Here is a 26,564-nt window from a genome sequence, read left to right on the forward strand (position 1 = left end):
TTGCCAGCACTTCTATTTTAGCATTTCTTAGCCCTCTTCACTGTAAAATAAGAAATTTGTTTTAAGCTACTAAGTTTGCATTAATTTGTTTCTGCAGCAATAAGAAACTAATACAACCTATGGTGAGTGATCAGATCATGCCTGTTAGTTTAAAAAAGGAATGATTATTTTGCCAAATTAACTGTTCCTGTGGATCTTCATACAGGTTCCTTGAATGCCTTCCTTTGTTCTGGTGGGCTTATAGTAGAATTGCTCAAATAGTTTTCACATATTCATGCTAAGTGAAAAATCCCTGTTGGGAGGCTTAAATCTAACTATCTAATTACAATCATCTTCACCCATCTTTGCTGGGGATTATCCAACTGTATGAGTTTTCTAGTACTGCCAGTACAAAGTGCCACAGATTGGGAGCTTAAACAACAGCAATTTATTTTCTCACAGTTCTGGAGGTTGGAAGTGCAAGAGCAAGGTATCAGCAGGTTTGTTTCTTCTGAGGCCTCTCTGCTTGACTTGCACATGGCCACCTTCTTGCTGTGTCCTCACAGGGTCTTTCCTCTGTACCTGCCATGTATGTGTCCAAATTTCCTCTTCTTATATGGATGCCAGTCTTATTGGATTAGGGCCCATTCGAAAATTACCAAAAGGCAATTTGAACTTAATCACCTTTTTAGAGGCCTGATTTCTGGTTGCTTCCCTATGTACCGGGGGTTAGGGCTTCAACATATGAATTCGGGGGGAGCACATTTCAACTCATAACATCTGCACTAGGTACAGGTAGGAGAGAGTCTATGCCAGCTGAGCAGATAAGACTGTGCAATGCCACTGAAGGATTATTCACCATAATTCCATATTTTTTCTGCTTTGGTACAGTCAAGTGTACCATGGTATGAATCAATTGAAACTGTGTCATTTTGTCACTTTCTGGCCCACAAGGAAATGTGTCGCAGAGACCATTCAACTAAGATGAGGACAGGTCAGCTCGGAGTGGTAGAAACAATCGCAGAAAAATCTCATGGGGTTGGGAAGTTGGGGGTGGAGGGTAGGGAGGGCTGTATAAATGCGATTAGATCCCTACTTCACACCATGCACTTTACACATACACCAGATGTGTATGGGTTATATCTACATGTGAAAAATATACTTCAAAACCTGGTAAAGAAAATAAAGGACCATAGCTACATGATCTTGGAGTAGAGGAAATCTTTTTTTTTTTAAAAGAAGAATTTACAAAGCCCCAACAATAAAGAAAAAGATAGATATATTTAACTATTTTAAATTTTAAAAATCTGTGCAGAAAAACATAAACTTCTACTGACAAAAGATTAAAAACAGACTGGGAGACACATTTAATAGACTAGGAATTAGTATACAAAACACATAATAAGGAAAAGTAGAAAAAAATGAATTGTCAGAAAAGGAAACATGAATGGCCACCAAATAAGGAAAACAAACAAGAAGATCCTCAAACTCAGAGAAGGCAAAGAGAAACAACAAAGGGAGACCATTTCTCACTCATTGTATTTGCACAATTTAGTAGTCAGGCTATCGCAACTGTGGCAAGATTGTAGAAGAAATGATAAATCGTTGCTGGAAATATGAATTGGTAGAGGCATCTTGGAGAAAAAATTGGTGGCATGTAGGAAAATATGTTTACCCTGTGCTAGAAATTCTGCTTTGGGATAGCACTAGACAGCCTCCTGCGTGGTGTCATGAGCATCTTGTACCCAACAGGCTGGTGCAGCATTTTTTTGTGTTGGCAGGGGAAAAAGGAAGTGACCGAAACATCTCCCAGTATAGGAATAAAGAAAATGTAGTATTCTCTCTGATGAAATACCATACAACAATTTAATAAATAAAATTGATACATAGTAGCATTAATAGATGTTAAAATCATAAGGTAGAGGGTAAAAGCAAGATGCAGATTGATGGGATATACACAGATAATGTACTTGTGTTTTAAAAACCGGACCAGATAGTCTCTGTGTGTGTGTGTGTGTGTGTGTGTGTAACAGATACACATCTATCTAGAAAAATATTTTTCAAAGAAATGGAAGGATACGTGAACATTTGAGTCTCTAGGGGAATGTGAAGAGGGATGGGTCAGGGTTGGTGGTTTGAAGGGCATTAACTAATTCTCTCTCCTCGGCTTGCCCTTCCCTTCTTCTCCCTCCTTTCCTTCCTTTCTTCCTTCTTTTTTCTCCCCCCAGAATTGAAACAAATAAGAAAAAAAAAGTTAACATTTATTCATTTTAAATTGTGGAAATATGGAAGTTTAATTTCTTTCCTTTATTTTACTATAATTTTTAAATCTCAGAAAGCAGAAACCAAACCAAAGAACCTAGTATTTCTATAAATAAAAAAATAATAATTAACTGTAAAACTCTATTAAAAGAAATAAAGGAATACTCAAACAAAAGAAGAAAAGTATTATAGTAAGTTTGCTGTGTTCTAGAGAGTAGGCCAACTTCCTAATAGCATAAACCAACTCCTCAAAGTTGGGAGTGCCCACTGGTTTTTGAGTTGGAAGGAACCAGAGTGATCATTTACTGCTGAACCCCCTTTTTTCAAACTTCCTTCACGAATGATCTCCAGTCTCTTGAAATACTGTGGTGAGGGTGTCTTCTTCTAGTACCAGCAACTAGCCCTACTGTTCTGAAGCAAGTGATTCCATGCATTTTTCAGCAGCTCCAACTCTTGAGGAAAACGCTTCCTAATCTTGAGAAGAAACCTGTTCCTCTGGACTCCAGTGCTTGGTTCCATCTCTTCTTTCTGGAGCAACAGAGGTGAAATCCAAGGCTTCTTTAACAGGACTGTCCTTCAAAATGTGAAGACAGCTATCTTGCATTTACAAGTTTTTATACCTAAAAATATAAAGGGCTTTTGACGCAAACGCAAACATGTGAGCATCACATGGGGACATCACCATAAAACTCTAACAGGCTGTGAAATTGAGCTTTTAAAATTCTCTTTGACAATATGGAGGAAACTAACCTGACAGCACAGAGAGCTCAGGCCGTCCCAGATAGTGAATTTTTCCTCTGGACTTGGAGGCAAAGGAGTCCCCCTCTTCCACCCCCCACCCCCTCCAAGTGCATAATTGATGAGCAATCCTTATCAGACTTGAAAGGACAAAGATACAAAGGGGAACCGGATGCCTGGTTAGGAACTGATACCTCCACAGACATGAGAGGAAGCCACATTATCTCCTTATTAACAGCATTGTATATTTTATAAGAGAGTAGCGATGCCTTGCCAATTTCAGTGCCAACGTGAGCTAACAAAGGGATCCAAATACTGCCTTAGGAAAGTTTATCTTAAGGGGAAGGGCCCCTGGAGGCCCGGACCCCACGGTATCGATGTTTATTGGTTGGCTTCTTTTCCACCAGCTCGAGAAGTGACCAATGGACAAGAGAGCCCGTTGGCTGACGCCGTCCGAGTTACCTGAGATGCCGTGTATCACCGTAGCGGGAGGGCGGGAACGTGAAGCTCAGGTTCCCACCGTCGGTGATGACGCCGGGTCTCCAGCTCCACTTCCTGGAACTCAGTAGGCCTCCATTTTGTTCTGCTGCAAACCTCACCACCCTCGGGCACTGAGGGCATCCAGAGCAATGATAAAAATAGCTAATGGCTGGAAGCAACCAATCAAAACGGACCATGGCTGCAATGCCTTATGGGAACTTCCGGCCGGATATCCGGCCGCCGGACAGCTCCAACCAATCAGGCTCCGAGAAGCCCTTTCCGAGGAGAGACCCCGGAAGTGTCGCTCCAATCACGCGGACTGGATTGTTACGTTCCGTTAGATCTCCCTGAAATTATATTTTACGCATTAAACCTCTTCTTTTTAAAATTTCTCTTTGGGAATCACTTCAGTTGGTCTTTCTTTCTTTTTTTTTTTTTAGATTTTATCTATTCATGAGAGACACACACAGAAAGAGGCAGCAGAGACACAGGCAGAGAGAGATGCAGGCTCCATGCAGGGATCCCGATGCGGGACTCGATCCCTGGACTCCAGGATCACTCCCTGGGTCGAAGGCGGCGCTAAACCACTGAGCCACCCACGGGTCCCCAGTTTGTCTTTGAATGCAGACGAAAATGAGGAAGGAATGGGAAAGGGATGGCTTAATTTTTCTACGTTGTGAGATGACTGACAAAGCTCCATCCTTCTCTAAGGTGGTTGGGCGGCCTGAATTGAGGGAGGGGGTGTAAGCATCATTTAACGCCCTCCCCATAGCTCCCCAACCCTATAGTTCCCTCTTCGGAGAATGATGCCTTCTTAATACCCCGCCCCCATCTCCACCTGTTGCCATCTCACCCCAGAGCCATTTCCCTTACAGCTTCCTCCACGCAGTCTTCCTTTTCTCCTTACCAGATTCCATCTGCCCCTCCTTTCAGCTATAAGTCTGTTTTCTAAGCCTGACATGGTCCACGCGGATAAAGAAATCTTCAGATGGTGCTTCCCAGACAGCCGTCCCTAACTCTGGGGGTGTTGTGACCACCTACAATGGAAAATAATTATTTCACAACCTTTCCCTTACTGTCTCTTCACCCCCCCCGCCCCCACCCCACATCTTGCTGTATGTTTATTTGTTTTTGACTAGAGTGAATTAAAATCAGTTTTGTTTGGAGGATTTCACAACAGGCTTTGACATTTTTGGAGATACAATGGAGAAAGATTGAAGACGAATGAAAACCTAACCACCGTGAGCATCTCACGAGTTTGTGGGGCTTTCCCCCTTAGTTGTGCAAACTCAGTCCAGTGGGATATAGAAATGAGCGCTGCAGGAAGGCATTTTTCTGTTTGCCAAAAAACAGTGGTGTTGAATGGCTTGAGAGACCACAAAATCACATTTCTCCACTCAGCACTGGGAAAAAATTATAATGGGAAAGTATATGACCAATTCACATCACCTGGGTCCACTATAGCCAGAGAAAAGGGGATTCCAACCCAGTCACTAATATGCATTGGATTAACTTGCTGTGGGTGTTTTTCTGGATCTTTCTGTTGTCTTTTGATTCAACCACATAATTGCTTAAATTAAGCAGTGGAGAGTGCCTGGCTCCTTAGTTCTTGGGCTGCTACCCCTTGAACTTGCATCGTTTAGATTAAGGAAGAAATGAAGGCAACGCAGGAAGGTTCTCGGTTGGGATTGCTGTGGGCATTAACTTTAGTGTCAGTCCCAGCTCTGCCCCCAGCATTTCAGGTGCATGAGGTCTGGCTGGTTTCTCAAGAACTTCCCTGGTCTGATGCCCACTTGAGAAGTTTGTTCTCCAAAACTCAAACCTCAATAATTATAAAAACTTATTGGAAATGTTTTCAATATTTTCAAGCTGAAAATATGCCTATATATTTTAAACAACCCCGAAGGGATTAAGAAGGGGAGAGTGTCAGGGCTGGGTAAGAGGCAGCCTCGTGCTGAAGGCCCAGGTGGGAAAGTGCCAATGTCAAATTATTGGATGAGATTTCTGAGCAAGAATCAAATATTTTAGTCCTCCAGCATTTGTGGAAATTATTTTAGCAGGGAGCAGTGGTGGCACCAGGACAATGATTTGTTTTCTCAAAGTCTAAATTGGGAAACTGTAGGACTCCATGTTTACCTTTTCATTACAAATTTAATCTTTAAGATATTCTATCTGAATGATGAAAAGCCAAGAGGTAGAGCTCTGTATTTTAAAATGGCAGGGGGTCTTGAAGACCCCCCAAAATTGCTTAGTAATAGATCAGTGATCTCCAACCTCAAATGACTTCCACATATATAAATTGCAAGCCAGAAGGAGACAGTAAGGAGAAGAACAGAAGGGTTTGTTTGGAGAGTACCACAAATAATTATAAGTTATGGGAACAGAGAGGAAAATAAGACATGTTGATTAGAAACACCAGGATGAATTGGCATTGATTTCGCTGTACAATAGAAAATTTGTTTCAAATTTTCTTCCAACAGATGCATAGCATGGTGAGAGAGGAATTAAATTTTATTCCAGGTTCAAGTTTAAGTTTGGAAATGAAATTTGGGAAGGTATGCCTCATTTCACAGAAACCAAGCAACTTTCTGAATACTCTTACATAAGGTGTCCAGTTGAGAGCTGATTTGATTATCTAGTAGCTGTAGGCTCAGAAAAAATTGTTCTCCTGCTTTTTAGTATATGTTTAGCCCTTTTTGTTCACTTGCTGATGCATCCTAATATTCTTCCCTGTGAATCTTTGCATGTCCTGCCACAGTCTGGTTCTAATAGCAGTCTCAAAAAAAAAAAAAAAAAAACAAACCCACAGAAGTTTCCATAAAGCCCTTGCTTGTTATATGGCTACGGAACACCAAATCACACATTCTGCTCACTTAAGTTGCAGCTGTTAATTTTCCTCCAGGTCCTTAATAACTGGAATAAATACAAAAGTCACATATATTATTGCTCTCTCTCTCTCTATCTTTTTATTATTTCTCTTTTTAAATGAAGAGCTGGTTAGCATCATCAAGTCTGCACTACTTCCTTAAAGTGGGATTTGACTGCTTGTGGTGCTGACTTTCTTCCCAGAGTCCATGTGGTCTCTTGACCAGGGAGCCCTGTCACTCAGCTGGCCATGGGCTGACCCCTGGGCTGACCCACAAGGCTGGCCCAAGGCAGAACTGGCAGGTGGGCATGGCTGTTCCCCCAGCTCCCTAAGAGGGGCCTGTGTCCTAAGCATGTGCTCACCCTGGGCTCCACTGGCTCTCTCCTGGAGCCACTGTTTAAAAACCACTCATAATAAAATAAAATAAATAAATAAATAAATAAAATAAAAATAATAAAAGCCACTCAGACCTCACCCCATTGGCCTTCTTCTACCCTAATCTTCGACCTGAATCATAAGTGTTCCTGTGACCCTGCTCCCTCAGAAAGGTCCCTGCTCATGGACACCTACTCCCATGGCGATGCTCAAGAATCTCTACAGGGCTGATGTGCAATAGCAGAGAGCCCCTGGCCCACTGCCCACAGTGACTTCTCTGCCCCTGGGGGCTCCCCTGGGCCCTCAGCGGCCTCACCTCCTCCTGCCTAATTGTCAGTATATCCCTGGGCCCCACAAAGAAGATGGGGCAACCTGCTAGAGGGTAAGCGATGCAGAGGATCATGATTGGGCTTACTGATGAGTCCAATGCCTGGTACGTAATCTGCACTCAGCAAAGTGTTGTAACATTGGGGGAATCCTCTTCCTCTTTTTCTCCTTCCTTCCCTCCAGAAAAGAAGACATGGCTTCTCTCCTCATCAGGGATGATCTCAACCTGCCTTGTCACTCTCTCCTCCAGAAGCCTGGTCTTCCCTGGTTTCCTGCCCAGGATCCTCATCTCTATCTTTCTCTTACCCTCAGCACCACCTCCTCTCTAAGTGGTATTCTCTTTCTGACCGTTTTTCCCCAAAGGTTGGAAACTTGTTATTATCAGGGTAGATAGAAGTACTTCTAGAAGGGGCAGGAGCTCTCACGAGGAGATAAGGAGAAAACAAAACAACAAATAAATGATTTCAGTTAAAAAAAATTGAGATTTTTACAGGCTACTCCTGAAAAATTAGAAGGCCTGCCAATCCCAGACCAATGGATCCCCGTATCAACCAGCATCAGTTGTTCCCTTCCAGAAGACCTTGCACTGGACAGATGCAACAGATGTCACCTCTTGCATACTATTCTGTCAATGGCCCTGACATGCTTTTAAATTTTGTTTACAAAAATATCACTGGCAGGACGCCTGGTGGCTTAGTGGTTGAGTGTCTGCCTTTGGCTCAGGTCATAATCCTGGGGTCCTGGGATCAAGTCCCACATCAGGCTGCCTGCATGAGAGCCTGCTTCTCCCTCTGCCTGTGTCTCTGCCTCTCTCTCTGTGTCTCTCATGAATAAACAAACAAAATATTTAAATACACCGGCTACCTAATTCTGATAGACAGACATGCATTCCAGTCCCTGTTTGTAGAGCTAGAGGTTCTTATGCTGAACTTGGCAGTGGGCTGTTTGCATGACCAGTAGAGAGAAGACAGGGAGCTATTACTGAACTTTTTAGACTTTTTCCTCCAATCAAGTGGGACCACCGCCAGCTCCTCTCACCTTTCTCTCCCGACCATCTAACCAAAACTCACCTGAATTTCCCCCCAACATCCAGAAAAACCACACTCCAAAAGATTCAGAGCCAATGGAGACAAAGATGCTTTGTCGATGAAGGATTTACTGACATATTTCTGAGAGATTAATTGGCATCAGGACATGAAGAGGGACTGGGTGAAAAATGCCCTCTTATAAAAGATGTATTTAAAAACCTGATTACAAACATAGTTCACATTCATTGCAGAAAACTCAGGAAACACAGAGAAGCACAAGAAAAGAAAATTAAAACCACCTCTACCCTCACACCTAGAGAATACACCTTTCATTATTTTTTATTCTTGTAAATGGAACAAAACACATTCCAAAGATCAGATCTTATGGTAACCCCCTGTGCTGCATCATATTAGACACATTTCCTCGTGTTACTAAATATCACCTACGTATAATTTTAGGGATGATTTTATACATCGTATTCTATTGGGGGAATGTATCATAATCTAGGTAATCATCTCCTATTGTCAGGCATTGTTTCCAATTTTCTCCTAGCTATGAACATCCTTCCTTGCTTGCATATATTTTCACATGTCCATGATTATTTATTAGATAAATGTCTAGAAGTGGATCAGTGAGTCACAGGTACGATTTTTTTCAAGGCTTTTGATAGTATCATCAAATTGTCCTCTGGAACTGTATTCTCACCTGCAGGGTATAGGAGTGCTCATTTCCCCAAATCCACACTACCTGGAAAACATGTCCTTATGGGTTTGGCCGATCGACAGTTGTAGCACTTGGCATTTAACAATAATATGCCAATAGCCAAGGACCAGACACTGAAAATGGTGGGGAGAACAGAGGAAATCTCTGAGAACACAGAAGGGCTCTTTTACAGAGGAGGAAAGTGAGACCCAGAGAAGTAAGTGATTTGCCCAAAGTCATACAGGTAATCGGTTGGTGTCTTATTGATGTTGGACTTGAGTGTAGTCACCGGCCTGCAGCACAATGACCAATTCTGGTCACAGTGTGGGATCAGTGAGTTAACAATTATCCCAAGCTTACCTGACTTCCCTTGCCCCCTGCCATTTTGAAGCATTAAATTTAGGCAGCTGCTCATACTGGTCGTGAAACGTCATGATGACCAGAAGTTCTCTAGGACCTCAACACTGGGCCAGATCCTCTTCGTGGTTGCTCTCCAATATATATCCTGAGTCTGATCAAACCTGCACACAGCGAGCCATGTATCAGGCTCAGATAAGGGCTAGGTGGTCTGTGTAGGAGCAGCAGCCTTCCTAAAAGCCTCCTCGAAGAAGAGCACATGCGACAGTGCCTCAGGTTCAAGATGCGTGACTTGTTGCACCGGAGGCAGCTGGTCAAGTCCAGACTAGCACTGTATGTGCTGCCTCTGAGCCCTGAAAGCTCTCCCGCCTCATTTCTCACAGCAGACTTGGGGAAATTGTGGCTCCTCCCTGGCCCTTCCGGCAGTAGCTCTCTAGGTGCTCCACACTGCCACCCACGGTTGGGTGGTGGATCTCTTCCCTCCCCTGACTTCTGTGACATCACCACTCTTTTGGTTTTTGTCCTACTTTCTTGTATCTATTTCAGTGTGTCTGCTTTAACCTTTAATCGTAAATATGTGGCACAGATCTCAGATCACAAACTCAGAGATGTTCGTTATTTTAATTTTCAAAACAACCACTTTCACACGCTATTTCAAGCTCTTATTTTGCCAGATAATGGAAACTGAAATGTCAACGAACTTGGGGTCATCTCAGATGCTCCCACTGCCCTGTTCTCCCCTTCCTCTGGGGATTTTATGCTGAGGGGAGGCGCAGGGGTCTGGCATCTGGTTACCACTTATCATCCTTGGGCACATACACACTGGCACAGCCTGAGGCGTCTGTCGTTCCTGTCAGGTCCCTGTCCTCAGCAATGTATGTCACCACAGTGTCCTCCTGGGCCCCCTGAGCTCTTGTCAGAGTTGGCTCTCTCTATCATTTCTGGGCTACTCAGGGACACATGGAAAATATCCAGCTAGCACTGGTGCGGGTGCAGGGGAACTGTAACATGTGACTGGGCCATTTGCCTGGTGACATGCCACCCAGCTTTTGCTCCTCCAGTACTCGTGCTTGGCATGGAGGCACCCCCTCCCCTTGGCTTGCCTCCTTTCATGAATGCAGAAGTAATTCTTCCTAAAGAAGAGTAGCACCTCACTCCTGGATTCCCCGCACCTCTTGGACATTTCTGCCATTCCTATCCTACTCCACACCCCACCTACGCCTTGGCTGGGTCAGGTTTTAAAATCCTGACTTTGGGATGCTCCAATTTAGAATAGAAGAAGTAGCTAGTGAGCAGTGATACTAAAAACACTACTTCTAACACATCATGCTGTCGTTGTGCTACCCGTGGATCTACTCTCAACCCTTAATGGGGATTTGACCCCCTGACATCCTTTCCAAGATGGGTCTCAATCAGCTCCCGTCTGCTGGTATCAGTTCTGCAGGTTTCCACTCTCAGCAGTTCCCCAGATGTGATGGTACTTCCCGGGCAGCACGACCAAACCAGAAATCCACTTCTATCTCACTTATTACCTTGTTCACACCCGCAGAGTAAGAGGACATCTCCTGCCTCCACCCTTACTTGATTTGCTAAGGTCTACCCTGCCACCCTGTCTCCTCTTTCATGGAACTTTCCCGACTACTTTGTCACTCCCCTGATGGCTTCCTTCTCAAGTCCTACAGCACATATTGTCACTCACATCTCACTGAACATGGGCTGCTTAGTATGTTTTTGTGAGATATTGACTAAATCATGACTTTCTAAGGGGGCAAGGACTCTGCCTCTTTCACTGCTGTATTCCCAGGACCTACCTAGCACAGTGCTGGACACACAGTAGATATTCATCAGACATTTTCTTAATGGATAAATTCTGTTAACAAGTTCTGAGCCTCATCAAAAGAAAAAGTTGTGCCGTACACCTTTAGAGAACCCCAGAGCCTAAAAAAATCCATGGTGCTGAGTGTGTGTTTGTGCATGATGGGGATGGTGAAGTAGAGAAAGGATACAGAGGTCACCCTGGAATTGAGAAAGTATTTTTATGGAAGTACCAATACAACATTCTCATTACTAAATACTCAGGCCGGCCATATCTGGGTCCTCATATTAACTCCTTCCTTGACAAAAGCTTTGATTTTGTGTGTTGGAGTATGTGTAGCATAATGGCATCATTCCACACATGTCTAAAAACAACCAACCAAATAACGCACATGTAGTGAGTACCTAATTTGTGTCTGGCACTGGGCTTCTAGAAATGGAAAAGGAAAAAGAAAGGATGATTGCTTCTGGAGAAGTGCTTGTCTCCCAGAGGTTACAGTCTAGTTGGGGAGTCAAGTCATGCACACCCCAAATAATAACAGGGCAAGAACTAAGTTATACATCAGGTACCAAAAAGAAGGTCTAGCAGCTAAAGAATTAGGAGATGAGAAATCCCTGGAAGAATCAATGAACGTATCACAGACATGAAGGGACTTAGGTTGGACCTTACGTGACAAGGTCACACGGGAATGGCCTTGTGAACGCCCAATGGCTTTAAGCATAAAGAGAAACAATATTACTTGTGCTTAATCTAATGCAAAATTTATTAATCTCATAAGCCTATTAAATATTTTTCTTCTAAAAATCCAAACACCACTTACCCAACCAACAATGTAAAACTTAGGAATTTCCAAATGAAAACATTCTCTGATATTTAAACGTGATTACAAACTCCGTTAATCAAATTTGCCTAATCATCCAATTAAAATCACAATTCCACTCTATTGGTTTCTTTTGCACACTTCAAAAAAAATGTGTATATTATCACAATGCTAATGACACTTTGTTACAATTACACTTAAAACAAGGATAAAAGTTCTAGTAGCATGGACCTATTTGTTTCTTTATTATTTTCCACTTATTCTTATTTTGATCCATTCCTGAGATTTCAGTGACTCTACAAGATAGTGATTTCTCTGCCTTCCTAAGATGATAACTTATCAGAACCAAAGTCAAGGTATCATCTCAGCCTAGTCAAGCCAGCATGTTCTAGGTTCTATACCAACTGATTCTTGTGGGGATATAGGGTATGGTTACAAAAACCAAGAACATTTAAGTCCAAAGTTTCTAACTGGGTTCCTTTTTTGTTTTGTTTTGTTTATTCATGAGAGACACACAGAAAGAGGCAGAGACATAAACAGAGGGAGAAGCAGGTTCCCTGCCGGGAGCCTGATGAAGGACTCGATCCCAGGGTCCTGGGATCATGACCTGAGCCGAAGGCAGACCCTCAACCTCTGAGCCACCCAGGTACTCTGCTGGATTCCTTTTTATGATGGAATTTTGATTTTTGTGTTTGCAAAATCTCCCTCTGAACCTCGCTACATCCACCCTACACCCTCCTCCACCCCTGCTTCCGGCCCTGAGGGCCTGACCTATACGGACTCATAGATGGGATGGAAGAGACTATCTTCTTGTTGGCTTCAGCTAGCAAAGTGCTCAGCCTAAGATTAGAAGCCAGCAGTGGGGCGGCACCTGGTCTGACTTCTCTGGCCCCTCACTGTGAAGCGGTTTTGGCAAGCTGTGTCCCTCATAGCTCCTCTCAAGGTGGCCTGTTCCACAGGACCCTCCTGTTCCATGTTCTAGGGACTGCTTCTTCCTTCAGCCAGCCTGGTGGATGGAGGAGCCAAGATAACACCAACACGGCAGTCCTCCACCACCCTACAGCCAGGGCACACCTTTGTAATTATCTCCTCCTTGAATGATCCCCTCTTGCCAGGCCCCTTGTTTCCTGCTGGGGTCCTGGCTGTGGTCTTGGCGGGGATTGGTGATGTGCTTGGATACTCTGGATGCCCCAGGGGCAGGTAACTCTGCCCAGCTTGCCAAAGGCAGGGACAGGAAAGACATGTCAGAAGAAGGACACTGACCTTGCAGGATGGCAGCCAGTTTGGTCAATAGAGGGTGGACGGTTGACCTCAGGAACCTGCCTGCGTGGACACCCCCAGCAGCAGGGGAACAGGGGGCCCTCCCAGCAAAGAAAGACGTCCCAGATGACAAGCTCATTCAGGACCGAGGATCATCAGGACTGAGGTGATCCTCAAGGCAGAAATGACACCTTCCAGGATTATTGTGGACAACTAGCAATAAAAACATTCTTCAAACCTCTGCCAGAGGAAGTCCTTCAACACCAGGCTGTTGCTAAGCTGGATCCTCAGCATTGCCTCGTTCTTCCTTTATTAAATTGGCATCATCACTATTGTTGCCTGACTTCAAACCTCCTTTAGATGAGCTGGAGATTTGTGAGGTCGCATCCACACGGACACGCTAGAGAACTAGGGCAATTATGCGGATAATTCAAGCCAGAGTCTGTCTTTGCTTAAATTCCATGATCACCTGAAAAACCTGTTTTTCAGAGTATCTCCAATGGCACATTCAGACAAAAACAATTTTGTTTTCTGGATGACAGCCTCTGTCTTTTGGCCCTGTGACTTCAGCCCCAGTGGAAAAGTGATATTCATCATGCTCTGGTCCTGAGCCTGTGGAATCAATAAACAAGGCATCGTGATCAGGACCAGTAACAGGTCCAACTGTGCACAGCAGAAAAAATGGAGGGAGAAGAGATCTGCACAGGCCCCTCCGCCCTGCTCCGCACTCTGTGGACAGAATTCACGCAAGGCCGAGCAAGCTACCCTGGGGCTGGGCCCTGCCCCGCTCTCGTTGCCTTTCTGGGGTAATGGTCGTGCCTGCAGAAGTAAGTCTTCCACGGAGCCCTTTTAAGCAACCTGCACACATCAAACTAATGAAAACTTTGAGCCAGTGTTGGCTAGAAGCGATTGGCCACTTTGTGCAAACCAGCTTGGTGGCTATTACTTGAACTGTGAGCATAGTTGGGGAATGCGGGTGAAATGATTTGGAGCTTGCAAGGAAAGACCCATGGCTTTCCAGGGTGCCTGGAATTCTACAGTTAGATATGTGTTTCTTTAGCTCTTCGAGTGTTTTCCACCTATAAGAGCCTCACACTAAAATATTACTTCTAAAAGAAGGGACATTTCTAGATCCACTAGTGTGCTTACTCAGGGTTCATACCGTGCTGCTTCATTTCATCTTTATAATCTTCTCGAGAGAGAGGTGCTATTATCATCTCCATTATACAAATGTGAAGTCCCAGGGACAGAGAGGTTCAGTAACTTATCCCAAGCCACACAGTGAGTAAGTGGAGGGGCCAGGACTGAAACCAGGCAGTCCACTCAAAGTCTAGGGCATAGCTGCCCCTCTTTTCTGCATTCCTTGGGACAAGATGGGGTTTCTTTCAACTCAGAAGGAAAAATGGGTGCAGCAGAGCTGATTTGGAAGAGGTGGTATCTCAAATGGCAAGATACCCTCCGTTATCATGGCTGGATAACATTCCCATGATATCCATGATATCCTCCTGGTTTACCAGGAGGGGGGATAAGGGATCAGGGCAGGGGCCTTAGCCAGCAATGTCAAGGTTTTCTCCAGACTATTCAGAGTTCCCTGGAGGAGGTTAGCCCCTGTTGCTTTGGGTTAGGGAGTCTTCTCTGCCCAAGGGCCATGTAGTTGAGCCAACACCAACAGTAAGAGGGGAACAGATATAGACATGAGGAAGAACATGCTAGTGGGGCCAGACTCCATGTGACTGAGTTCTAGCTCTGCTACTTTTTAAGACAGTGACTCCTGGGAAAGGATAGCTTACCTTTTGTGGGACTCAGTTTTGTCACTTGTGAAATGGGAATGAGGGCAGGCACAGTACCTAACCTGTAGGTTTGCTGTGAGGACAGAATAATAAGCAATGGCCTGGCCAGAGTTGAGAATTCCGAGGCACTCCTCAGTGCATTAGGGTGGAGTAGAGTGGGCTCTGAGGTCTCTGATGGTATGGGAAGGGGCGGTGGTGGGTGGGAATGTTATCCAGCCATGATAACGGAGGGTATCTTGCCATTTGAGATATGAGTGGATCTTGAGGGCATTATGCTAAGTGCAATTAGACAGAGAAAGACATAAACTGTAGGATTTCACTTAGATACGGAATCTAAAAACAGCAGAACTTATAAAAACAAAGAGTAAAATGGTGGTTACCAAGGGCTGGCAGTGGGGGGTGGGCAGTGAGCCGAAGTGGGAAATGTATTTAAAGGTACAAACTTGCAAGTAGCAGATAAAATAGTCCCAGAGATCTAATGCACACCGGAGAGATTATAGTCAGTAATACTGTATAATAAAGTTCAAAGTTGCTGCGAGATTCGATCTTAACTCTTCTCACCACAAAGAGAAATGGTAATTATATGACAGGAGAGAGGGGCTAGCTAATGCTCTGGAAGTAATCACGTGGCAATATATAAATGCGTCAGTTAAGCATGCCGTACGCTTCAAACTTCTACAAGGTTGTATGTCACTTATATCTCAATAAAAATGGAAAAATTAGGTTTTTAAAAAAGGATGTTGGCTGTGAGACATGGTCCACTAGTGAAGACAGTGGGCTCAGGAGAAGATGGTTTTGTAATGTCAGAAAGAAGCCTGTGTGTGGGAAGGGAGAGACTGAGGAAGGGGTGACAGGAAGGTCCTCCGAGGGGAGGACAGACAGTAGACCAGGGTTTAGGTAGAGAGCTGGCCCTGGGGCGAGCCGTGCACGCTGCTTTCCTGAGGCCAAGTGCAAGGAAGAGACATCAGATATGGAGAAAAGTAGTTCTTGAAGATGGAAAGCTATAGCTGGTATAAATGAAGACAACTCTCTTTTCAGGGCCACAGCCTTCTCTACACTCCTGAGGGTGAAGTTATCAGTCAGGAGTGAGAGCATCGTGTAACAGTTGAAAAACATTAATTAAACATAATACCGTACATTTATCTCTGCTGGTACCATTTACCAATTTTTTGTTGTGTCTGTCTCGCTCAGACAGAGAGGCGAAATATGAACTAGCTACTGTGGTGAGCTAACTTTGCAGGGCTGGAGTGTTTATAGAAAGATTTATCCAACTGGGCAGAAACTCTGTGGCCATCAGACACTGAAGGCTAAGAGGGTCTTTTCATTTAGAGATATTAAGGAAGAGAAGTGGTATGCGGCCAGGATCTAAGCCAGCGTTCGAGAACTCTGGGGCGGGGGGGATTCTAATTTATCAGACTGGAGGTTTAAATTCAGAGGTGGTCAAAGTCCAGTGTTTTCGAAGACGAGCAAGCTAAATGTAGATCAATGGCCAAGACTGTTGGTGAAGGATGTAACCCATCATTACGTGTGGTCACAGTGTCCCCGGAAGCCCTACTGCATAACAGAGGGTTCAGTATGTGAACCTTGCCTCTCCAGCATGTCACAAAGCACAGGTAGGAGAGAAGACAAAATCAACCAATACTTAAAAAAAAAAAAAGAAAAAAAAAAAGCATTTCTCTGGGGGAAAGAAAACATTATATCAGGGCAAAATCACACCTAATTTCTTAGAGTTTGACATGAAGATGAATAGCTTTGTGGATATAACTTATATAGACCTTCAACAAACTTTTGTCTTGTCAATGGAGGCTATGAAATACTGACTTTCTGTGAAATTGATGAGGACATAAAGTCATGAAGAAGGGATTGGTTTAGAGATGACAAGCCCCGTGATTGGGCCCCCTGGAAATGGGCAACGTGGTGGCCCAGAGCCTGAGATCTCCAAGGTTGCCAACAACGCCAAATTCTTTCGTAGTAAATCATCAAATCAGCAGAGATTCTACGAGTGACGCTGGGGAGAGTCCGTAAGTAGCATATAAACACTGATCGGTCTCTCAAAGTAATAATGTTAGCATTCACAATTATTTAGTGAATGCCCGTGTCAGACCCTGCCCCAGGTACCCTGTCATCTGCGAGCTTAACTCTCACGAGTCCTGCAAGGCAGATATTTTTATTTATAGATGAGGAACAAAGAGGAGACAGCTCCAGGGTCCCTGTCCTTTTGACAGTATATTAAACTGCTAGGGTCCCGTACAAAATATGACAGATTGGCTGGCTTAAACGTCAGAAATTTATTTCACACGGTTCTGGAGGCTAGACATCCAACATCAAGGTGTCTGCAGGGTTGGTTTCTTCCGAGACCGATCTCCTCGGCTTGTAGATGGCCATCTTCTCACTGTGTCCTGGTGTGGTCTTTGTTTCACGCACGTGCACCCCTGGTGTCTCTGTGTGTGTCCAAAATTCCTCTTATGAGGGCTCCAGTCAGCTAGATTAGAGCCCACCCTAAGGGCAGCATTTTAACTTCATTGCTTCTTTAAAAGTCCCACCGCCAAACACGTTTGGAGATACTGGGGGTTAGGGTTTCAGTGCATGAATTTTGGGGGTACACAGTGTTGCCCAAAGCAGACAGCAAGTAGGGTGAACTTTGGAAAATGATGCCATTGGCATGGCGGTAGAGTCTATTGGACCCTCCCACCCTGAAAGCAGGGAAGATGTATTCTCTTTAATGTCAGACCCTGGGCAGGGGGCAGGGGGGCATGTGGGGAGGTCGGAGAATGAGGAGTATCTCCCCAAAATAAGCTGCAAGGAGAGCGAGGAGAACGAGGAGAGAGAGGGTCTCACCCTCCCCTCTTTCCTATACACCCTCTCTTCCATCTCAAGTGAAATCTTGAGTCTTTTATACAGGTCAAAAATGCTGAATTCATTTTCTTCACCCTAGGGTCTAAAATACAGAGTTGAAATAAGAGACCCAGCCACCCTGCACCCCACTCCAGGGCCAAATCAGATGGATGGAATCTGCTCCAAACACAACATCATTCCATAGCGCATAGTTGGGGTAGAGCATGTGGAATGGGGCTAGAGTTACTTGAATTCTTTTCGAGGCTGACATGTATGCAACCCCGGACACAAGAAACTCTCTCTCTGCATTCAGTTTGCAGCAAAGTAAACAATTTGTAGCAAGTCAACAGGGTGTCCGTTGTGTCCAAGCTTGGCAGACCCAGCTTCAAAGAGGCCTTTTGTTGTAAAGGATATTTAAAAATTCTTCGTTAGCCGTAAAAAGTTATTTAAAAACCTCTTTCCCAGCCACCCAAATACCTCTCGTTAAAAAAGAGACAAAAATAAAACCCCCCACAACATTTGTGAATAACAAGGAATGGTCGTTCATGGTCCTGACTTCTAGTCTGATCAAGTCGGTAGGGTTTATGGAGCACATTGGGGTGCCCTTCCTGGGCGATGCGCAGAGAGAGAGGAAGAGGAGGGAGATGGGCTCTGCCTATGAGGGAAGGGAAGAGAAGAAGACATGATAGAGGTGACACAGTCTGCAGGGACAGTAGAACTCCCGACATGTACAATGTTGCTTGGGAATGATTTGGGGTAAAAGGCAGGGCCATGGCCTTCCACAATTCTGGGGGCTATCTTTTATCCTGGCAAAGCTGAGCCACTGATCTAAGCTGCAGTATGTGTGGAACCCCTCCAGGGGGTAAAATCGAGATACACCTGGGCCAGAGGCCTCCTCTAGGGACGCAGGAGCGGCCCTAGCCCAAGCACTATCAAACCATCAGTGGGACCCCAAATGCTCCCATGGGCACCGTGAGAGTCATCCCTTGTGCTCTGTCCTCCAGGGCCCAGCAGACCCCATGACCCACCTTCCCGGAGGTGGTGGCAGGCTGTTCCACAGGAGTGCTGCAGCACCTCCTGTTGGGTCTCCCCATATCCGTAAACATGCCTCACTACTTCTTGGGGGGCTCACAAGAAGCTTCCACTGGCCGGCTGCCCATGAACTGGTCAAGATGGAAGGAACGCTCAAGTCCCCTAAATCATGTCCCTCCTGGTGCAGGGGCCATGCTAGTCTTCTCTGTATACTTCCAATTTTAGTGTGTGTGCTGCTGAAGCAACCACAGTCACGTCCTTCCTTCTGGAAGGAAGGAGACTGAGACCAAGAGAGAGAGAGGCCGGTGTCCAAGGCCCCACAAGAAGTGAAGAGCAGAGCTGGGTGAGTGTCACTCTCCCTCCTCCAAAGCCTCGTTGGCTTTGTCACTGTGACCCCTGTGTCCTCTCCTCTCAGCTAATGCCTCAGTTTCAACAATTAAAATTGTGATCCTTGATGTGAAGGCACCAATTCCCACTACAGTGTAAATCATTTAATACTTACCCTGTGATTAGTGCAAGGGTAGTTGGATCTCATCCCTTCTTAGGAGCAGATTTTGGCAGGCGAGAAGGTGAGACTCTGAGCCGTTCTTGTTGGTGGTGGAGGGGGTGTGCCCCCCCCCCGCCCCCCAGGAAGATGGGCAAGAAGCAGGGGGAGGGCAGAGAGGGGCCCAAGACAAGTTTGCACACTACACAATATTGCCTCCATCTGGCCTCGCTTGGATGGTCTGGATGATTTTGATATTATCCAGAAGACTTAGGATGCTGACCAAAGACTTCTCCAGATGCTCAGAAGTTGTACTTCCAAGCATAATTCTTGGCTCTCTGAGAACCACAAGTAATTGATGACACCCCCCGCCTTTTCCACATCCTATTCTTTCCAGCTCCTGAACAGATAGATTTTCTTGTTTGTAGACTCATTCATTCCAGGCTCCGCAGTAATCTCAGATTTGACAAACGCGAACGCAGTGTGGTCGCATTCATCCGAGGTCACCTGGTCCTCATTAGGGCCATCGGAGGAGGCCAGGGCCTGGTTTTGTGATTCGCGATTCCTCCTCCACGCGGGCTTGAACGCTCTCAGCAGCCTTTTGTTGTTTGCATGAAGGCCTTGGAGGACTCCGCCGGGCTCGGCTCAACATTTTCCACATGACTGATGGCATTCAAAGCGTTGCAATCCCAATAGGCAAATTTCTTGACTGGCTTTGTTTCTCGGTGCTTCAGGTAGAATAATAAGGCTCTCTCTGCCAGGAATGTCAGTGTGTGGTTGGGAAGTTGGCATTTTTCTATAAGGAGGCAGGGAAGCCAATTGGTGGGTGCCTGGGTGCCTGGTGCCAACAGTCAGAAAGGTTATTTCAGTATTTCTCATTCTTAGTGAGACAGAGATGGTGTGTCTTAGGGTTAGGGTGGGCCAACGGAGGAAGTCTTCCTGGGGGGCGCATGCGATTGTGAGCCAAGCCATGGTGAAGCTCTGCTTCATGTGCTCTCCTGAGGCCATGTGGGGGCTGGGTTTGGGATGGGGTGGAGGGTGTTCTGGGATTTGTCTTCCATTTCTGCAGCTGTGAGAATGGCTTGGCCCCTGCCAAAGCCTTTTGTTCCATTTTTCTCTTGCTTCATTGGGACATTTCCGGAACCAAATATGTTCAACTGGTCCTCAGCTTTAGGAGGTAATTGAATATCCAAATGCTGGTCCTTCTATTGTCCAATGACCAGAACCAGCTGAAACATCCAATTTTGCAAAACATTATGCTCCAGCCTTTTCCCTAATTATCTCTTCCAATTATAATGTTTTCATATCCCTTTCTTGCTGAGGTGAGTGAGAAGCCCACATGAATTCTGCGAATTCTTATATTAAACTCCATTCTTCATGCACCCAAATCACATTCTCTTAGGCTGTTTTGTCCCACTGTACTTTGACATGGATTCCAAAGTCTGCATCTTCCTGAAGAAAGACTATTGTAATTATTATTTTGAAATGGACACATTTCTGAGCTCTTGGATCTGAGCCTGAAGATAAACATGGGTACTCAGGGGCCTTGAAACCCACACTCGCTGCTTGCTGATCCTTGCAGGCCTGTTAGATCAGTGCCAGACTAAACATAAAGCTGGCACTCCCTCCCTGGGCCAACACTTTGGGGCTTTTGTCAACTGGGCAGGAGTGCAAATCCTTGAAGATACTCTCCATGGAAAGCCTGTTTCTTTATGTCCTTTGGCTCAGACCTTGGCCATGTTGGCAATGTGGCCTTGAGCTGCCCTGGGATGCCTTGACATTTCCTCATTTGGGCCTCTGGGGTCTTTGCTCCAGCTCAGCTGCATATCTCAGGAAGAAAGAAGGAGGGATGACCATGGTCCTGTTTCTTGGCCTCTAACATTGAGAAGAAGCTTTGGGGTGAGGAAGAGTCCCAAGCTCCAGGTCTTGGTCAGCTTCTGACCGGAGAGGTAGAGAGGAAATCAGAGAGATGGGCTTTGGAATGGCAAGGAGGGAAGAGGTGATGGCAAACAAGAAGGGAGTGTGAGTTTATTACCCCATGCCAAAGATATATCTGGTGTTATTTGGAGTCACTGAACACCTGGGAAGCTGAACCCTTTACCTAGTCAGGTACCCCCAGATATGCAAATGCATTAGCTCTGCAGCCACACGTGGTTTTTGGAAACCCTATTTTTCCAATGTGACAATGTTCCTGTCTCACTGAGGATCATTTACCACCTCTTGAGCTGCCCCTGGCAGATCCTGGCTCGGCAGGACAGTCTCCTGGGTGGTGGCCTTCCATGATTCTTCCTATAGAGGCCACCTCCACAGTCCTCCCTGCTGCTTCTCCTACTAGCTTCCCTTAAGCTTCCTATAGCCCTATCTTGTTCCTCAGATCAGAGAAGAAGGGAGGAACCCTCCTATTCAGAGTCTCCTCTTTTAATTCTCTTTGGTTCTTAACCTTGACCAGTTCCTTGTCCCCCCTGGGTGACACTGCTTCAGTGGCCTGCCTTTGGGGACTGTTTTCCATTGCCTTTGGAAAGCAAACCCAGAGGGTGAGCCAACTTTCAAATATAGAATGTATTCCTGAAATAAAGGAATCTCAGCATACATTATGACTGGAATGATATGGAAGGTGGACAGAGGGAAAAAAGAAAGAAGCTGGGATGGGTGGGGGAAGTCCAAGTCACCCATCTTGTCTCAGAAGAACCTTGGCTAAGTCACCACTAATGCCATCCTGAGGTTGTCATGGAGACCACAGGGTTATAAGGTCCGGCCTCCTTCCTTTGAGGGGGCTCCTAGGCAGGCTGATGGAAACAATGGGCATGATCTTTTAGGTGTCACCACTTACCCTGAAAAGCTGCCAGGAGCAAAGGCCCAGAGGCCTTCCCCAATGAGCAAATTCAGCACACTCTTAGCTTACATTCCTTGAGTGTAGGAACCATGCTTCTTCACCTCTGTGTATCAATGTCAAATACTGTCCCAGGCTCAAAGTAAAAGTGTGAGAAGTGCTTGTTGGTCTGAGGGAGCTCAGACTGGCCAGGACCTAGATGTGAGAGGCTGAACCAGAAAAATAGGACAATTAGGCATTGGGTCCAGAGTTGTGCATGTCTTTAGACATTGGTCAAGAGGATCCATAGATAAATGAGAATCATTAGAAACCCATTAAAATATTTTTCTTTGTCAGTTTTAAAATGAGTACTCATTTTTACAAGTGAAACAATGCAAAGATATAGGAAGAAAAAGTTGTATCTCCCTTCATATCTCTTCATCCTCTTTCATCTTGGTAAGGATTTTTTTTTTTTTTTTTTTTTTTGTCCTTGGAATTCCAAGATTTCCCCAAGTTATTTCTAGGTGTGTGTCTTTAAAAAAATAACCCTGTCTGGGACTTGGGCCTTTCAACCTACAGTCTTAAGTCTCATATCAGACCATGGAAATTTTCTTCTGTTATTTGTTTAAATATTACTTCTCCTTCATCTGTTCTTCGTTCTCTCTCTCTCTCTCTCTCTCTCCCTCTGGAACTTCTATTATTTGAACATCATATCTCCTTTTTTGTCCTCTAAATCTCTTACTGTTTCCTCCTGATTTCCAAATGTTTGTGTTTTCATATTATAAGCCTTTCTTCTGCTTGATCCCCTAGACCTTTAATTCACTGATAAGCAGTGATCATCTTCCTTTCAGTTTATTTCCCAAGTTTTTAAAATAAAAAATAATGTTCTTTTAGTTCCTAGAAGTCCTTTTCTTAAGCTCTGTGTCCTCTTGAGCATTCTCATTACTCCTTTGTTCAAGCCTCTTCTGTCCATCCTGCTCCAACAGGGGCCTCTTGGGTTGAAAGCTTGATCTTTCTCCCTCTCATCACAGACCCTTAAATGTTCCTGATTCTGTAGTCCACTGGCAGGCAGATCAGGATAAGCACATTTATCAAGCAGTGGCAAAAGAAGCAAGTAATGGAAGATTCAGCAGTTTCTGCTTTTAGCTGTCAGCAGTAAACCAACTGGTCAACCACTGCTCTACAGATCTGAGAAGGGCATCCTCTCTTTGAGCTTCTGGGATTAGGGTCTAGATCTCAAAGAGGATGGAGGATTGGGAAATTATGAGCACAGGTAGGAGAATTAGCTTCCTAGAGGAGGAGAATATTCCTTTTTCTGACCTGCAAGATGGGCAGAGAAGCAATATAAATATTGACCCTATACCTTTGTCACTTCATGGGCAGTAAGTTAGGGGAGTTCATGGTCAATGATAGAGATGGACTTGGGTGGTTAGAGGTGAATGTTTCCTCTAACTCAAAAATAAATAGCCACTGAGCTGTTGCCTTCAACCTCCCAACGTTTTCATTTGTCATGGTCAACTCAAGCTGGTGGCTTGAGCACCTCTTCTTTGTCTAATGCTGTCAGGTGCTCTGAGGAGTGAAAAAGACTCGGAAGAGTTCCCACCCCAAGACACTTCCCTGTCCTTCAAGGACCTATTTAGTTACCACATCCTGAATTCTCTCTCCTGTGAGCCGTAAGGATGCTGTCATTCCACTTGTTCTCTCTTCAGGTCTCAGGGAGGATTCTGCAGCTTCCTAGCAGGGGAGGTGGGGGGAAGGTAGATCATCCACACAGATAAGGTGGTGCAGGGTAGTGTGGCAGGAAGGCCTGAGGCTATAGCATTCCTGAGCTGTCCTTGGTTTACCTGTCTGTGGTGAATGTGAGACTCAGGAGGAGCCAAAGGCTGGCTGGGATAAGGTGGGATCTCTGAGAGGAAGGCCCAGGAGAAGTCACAGCCAGACCTCAAAGGGAAGGCCAAGTCACCAGGAGCAGGTGGGCTCTGATGGAGCCAAGGAGACTGACCACATGGCCACAGCTTTTGGCCACCATTTCCAGTGTGTGAGGCTCAGCCAGCAGACAAGGGATAGGGCCCAGGAGTCCAGAGAAGGCAAAAGTCACCACACCAAGAATGCTGAGATGTCCCCTTTTGCCTTGAGGTTACAAAATCACTGCCACCCCATATTCTCAGAGGCCATGGAAGAAAAATCTTGGAGACTTAGAATTTGGGTTTATTTTGTTTTTCTTTCTTTCTTTCTTTCTTTCTTTCTTTCTTTCTTTCTTTCTTTTCTTTTCTTTTCTTTTCTTTTCTTTTCTTTTTAGAAAGACTGAACATAATTAAGAGGGCTTTTAAGATTTAGGATCTAGGTAATAAAGCAGATCAGAGCAGTAATGATCAGAAGGAAGACAAGTTCTAGACAACATAAAGGAACTTGCTTTATTTCCTGCACCTCCAGGTTATACAAGGAGTTTGAAAACACACACACACACACACACACACACACACACACACACACACACTTTCATGTCTTTTGATTCTTTTTTCTAACCCCACTGGTTAGAAGATGACCCAAAATTTATAGGAGAAACCACAAGAAGACAAACAACCCAATTAAAGCATGAGTAAAGGACTTGAGTAGCCATTTCTCCAAAGAAGATACACAAATGGCCAACAAGCACATGAAGAGATGCTCAATGTCATTAGTCATCAGAGGAATGCAAATCAAACCCACAATGAGACACCACTTCAAACCCACTAGGATGGCCAGATTTTTTTTTTAATTTAAATTCAATTAATTAACATATAATGTATTTTTAGTTTCAGAAGTAGAGGTCAGTGATTCATTAGTCTTATACAACACCCAGTGCTCATTACATCACGTGCCCTCCTTAAAGTCCATCACCCAATCACCCCATCCCCCCACGCGCCTCTCCTCCAGCAACCCTCAGTTTGTTTCCTATGATTAAGAGTCTCTTACATTTGTCTCCCTTTCTGATTTCATCCTGTTTTATTTTTCCCTTCCTTTCCCTAAGATCCTGTTTTTTCTTAAATTCCACATGTGGGTGAGATCATATTAGAATTGTCTTTCTCTGACTGACTTATTTTGCTTAGCATAATACCCTCTAGTTCCATTCACATCATTGCAAACAGCAAGATTTCACTTTTTTGATGACTGAGTCGTATTGCATTTCATATATATATATGCATGTGAGTGATATATATGAATATATATACACCACATCATCTTTATCCATTCATCTGTTGATGGACATCTGGACTCTTTCCACAGATTGGCTCTTGTGGACGTGGCTGCTATGAATATTCGGGTGCAGGTGCCCCTTCGGATCACAACATTTGCATCTTTCGGGTAAAAACCTAGTAGTGCCATTGCTGGGTCACAGGGTAGCTCTACTTTAAACTTTTTGAGGAAACTCCATACTGTTTTCCAGAGTGGCTGCACCAGTTTGCATTCCCACCAACAGTGTAAGAGGATTAGGATGGCCAGATTTTTTTTTTTAAGGGAGGGAAATAGCAAGTGTTGTTGAGGCTGTGGAAAAATTAAAACCCTCCTACATTGCTGATGGGAATATAAGATGGTAGAGCCGCTGTGCAAAAGTGTTGGTGATTTCTCAATAAGTTAAACATAGAATTACCATCTGACCCAATAGTGCCACTCCTAGATGTATACCCCCAAAACTGAAAACAGGTGTCCAAACACATTCTTGCTCACAACTATTCACAGCACATTTTTCACAATAGCCAAAAGTCGAAAGAACCCAACTGTTCATCAACAGATGAATAGATCAACAAAATATGGTCTATCCATACCATGGAGTATTATTTAGTCATAAAAAGGAATGAAGTACTGATATATATTTTACAGCATGGATGAACCTTGAAAACATGATGCTAAGTGGAAGAAACCAGACACAAGAGACCATATACTGCATGATTCTATTTATTTGAAATGTCCAGAACAGGCAAATCCATAGACACAGAGAGCAGATTAGTCGGGGGCTGGGAGGGAGGGGAAAAAAAAACAGAGGGACTGTTTAGTGGGTGCAGGGTTTCATTTGGGGTTATAGAAAGTTCTGGGACGAGATCATGGTGATGGTTGCACATTGTAAAGATAATTAATGCCACTGAATTATACACTTCAAAATTATAAAATTTGTGTTATGAGCATTTTTACTTTTAAAAATGCATAAGAGAGGTGTCATAGCTGGAATATATCTACCTCATATTAATAAAGCTCGTACCCATTTGGTGCTTAATTGCATTCTAGCATTTTGTGCAGACACTCTCATTTGGTCCTCATAGCAATCCTAGAAGGTGGTGTCATTCTGCCTGTTTGCAGGGGAGGGCACAGACCTACAGAGCTAATGTGACTGCCCAAGTCCCAGGGAGTGTGACTCAGGAACCCAAGCAGTGAGGTAAGGAGTGAGGGGCTGCTAAGTCCTCCCTCCTCCCTTAGGATATTAGGTAAGTGCTCTGGACACAGCACCAACTTGTCATAGCAGAGGAAGATCCTCCCCATGTCATTGGGCTGAGCAGCAGGAGGTACTATTCAGACTCTGGTCTCTGATGAAACATAAAACAGGGGTAGGAAAGGGCATCTGGAAGGA

General features: G+C 44.6%; 2 long non-coding RNA genes and 1 pseudogene across 2 annotated transcripts in view; 1 reads left to right on the plus strand and 2 right to left on the minus strand.

Moving 5' to 3' along the window:
• LOC125754100 (uncharacterized) overlaps positions 1 to 4,501 on the plus strand; it is a 67,609-nt gene extending 63,108 nt beyond the window's left edge. The window contains exons 2-3 of the long non-coding RNA XR_007407520.1: positions 3,387 to 4,170; positions 4,370 to 4,501. This is a non-coding gene — a long non-coding RNA (uncharacterized LOC125754100). The remainder of the gene's footprint in view (positions 1 to 3,386; positions 4,171 to 4,369) is intronic.
• On the minus strand, positions 1,291 to 9,564 carry LOC125754099 (uncharacterized). Its single transcript, XR_007407518.1, has 3 exons — positions 9,119 to 9,564; positions 3,442 to 4,496; positions 1,291 to 2,861 (listed from the first exon to the last, which is right to left on the minus strand). It is a non-coding gene; the product is annotated as an uncharacterized LOC125754099 (long non-coding RNA).
• Positions 9,565 to 18,812: 9,248 nt separating this feature from the next.
• On the minus strand, positions 18,813 to 18,913 carry LOC112661956 (U6 spliceosomal RNA; annotated as a pseudogene).
• Between the last annotated feature and the right edge of the window lie 7,651 nt (positions 18,914 to 26,564).

This window comes from Canis lupus, chromosome 31 (assembly GCF_003254725.2).
Source record: "Canis lupus dingo isolate Sandy chromosome 31, ASM325472v2, whole genome shotgun sequence".
In the NCBI taxonomy this organism is placed as follows: Eukaryota; Metazoa; Chordata; class Mammalia; order Carnivora; family Canidae; genus Canis; species Canis lupus.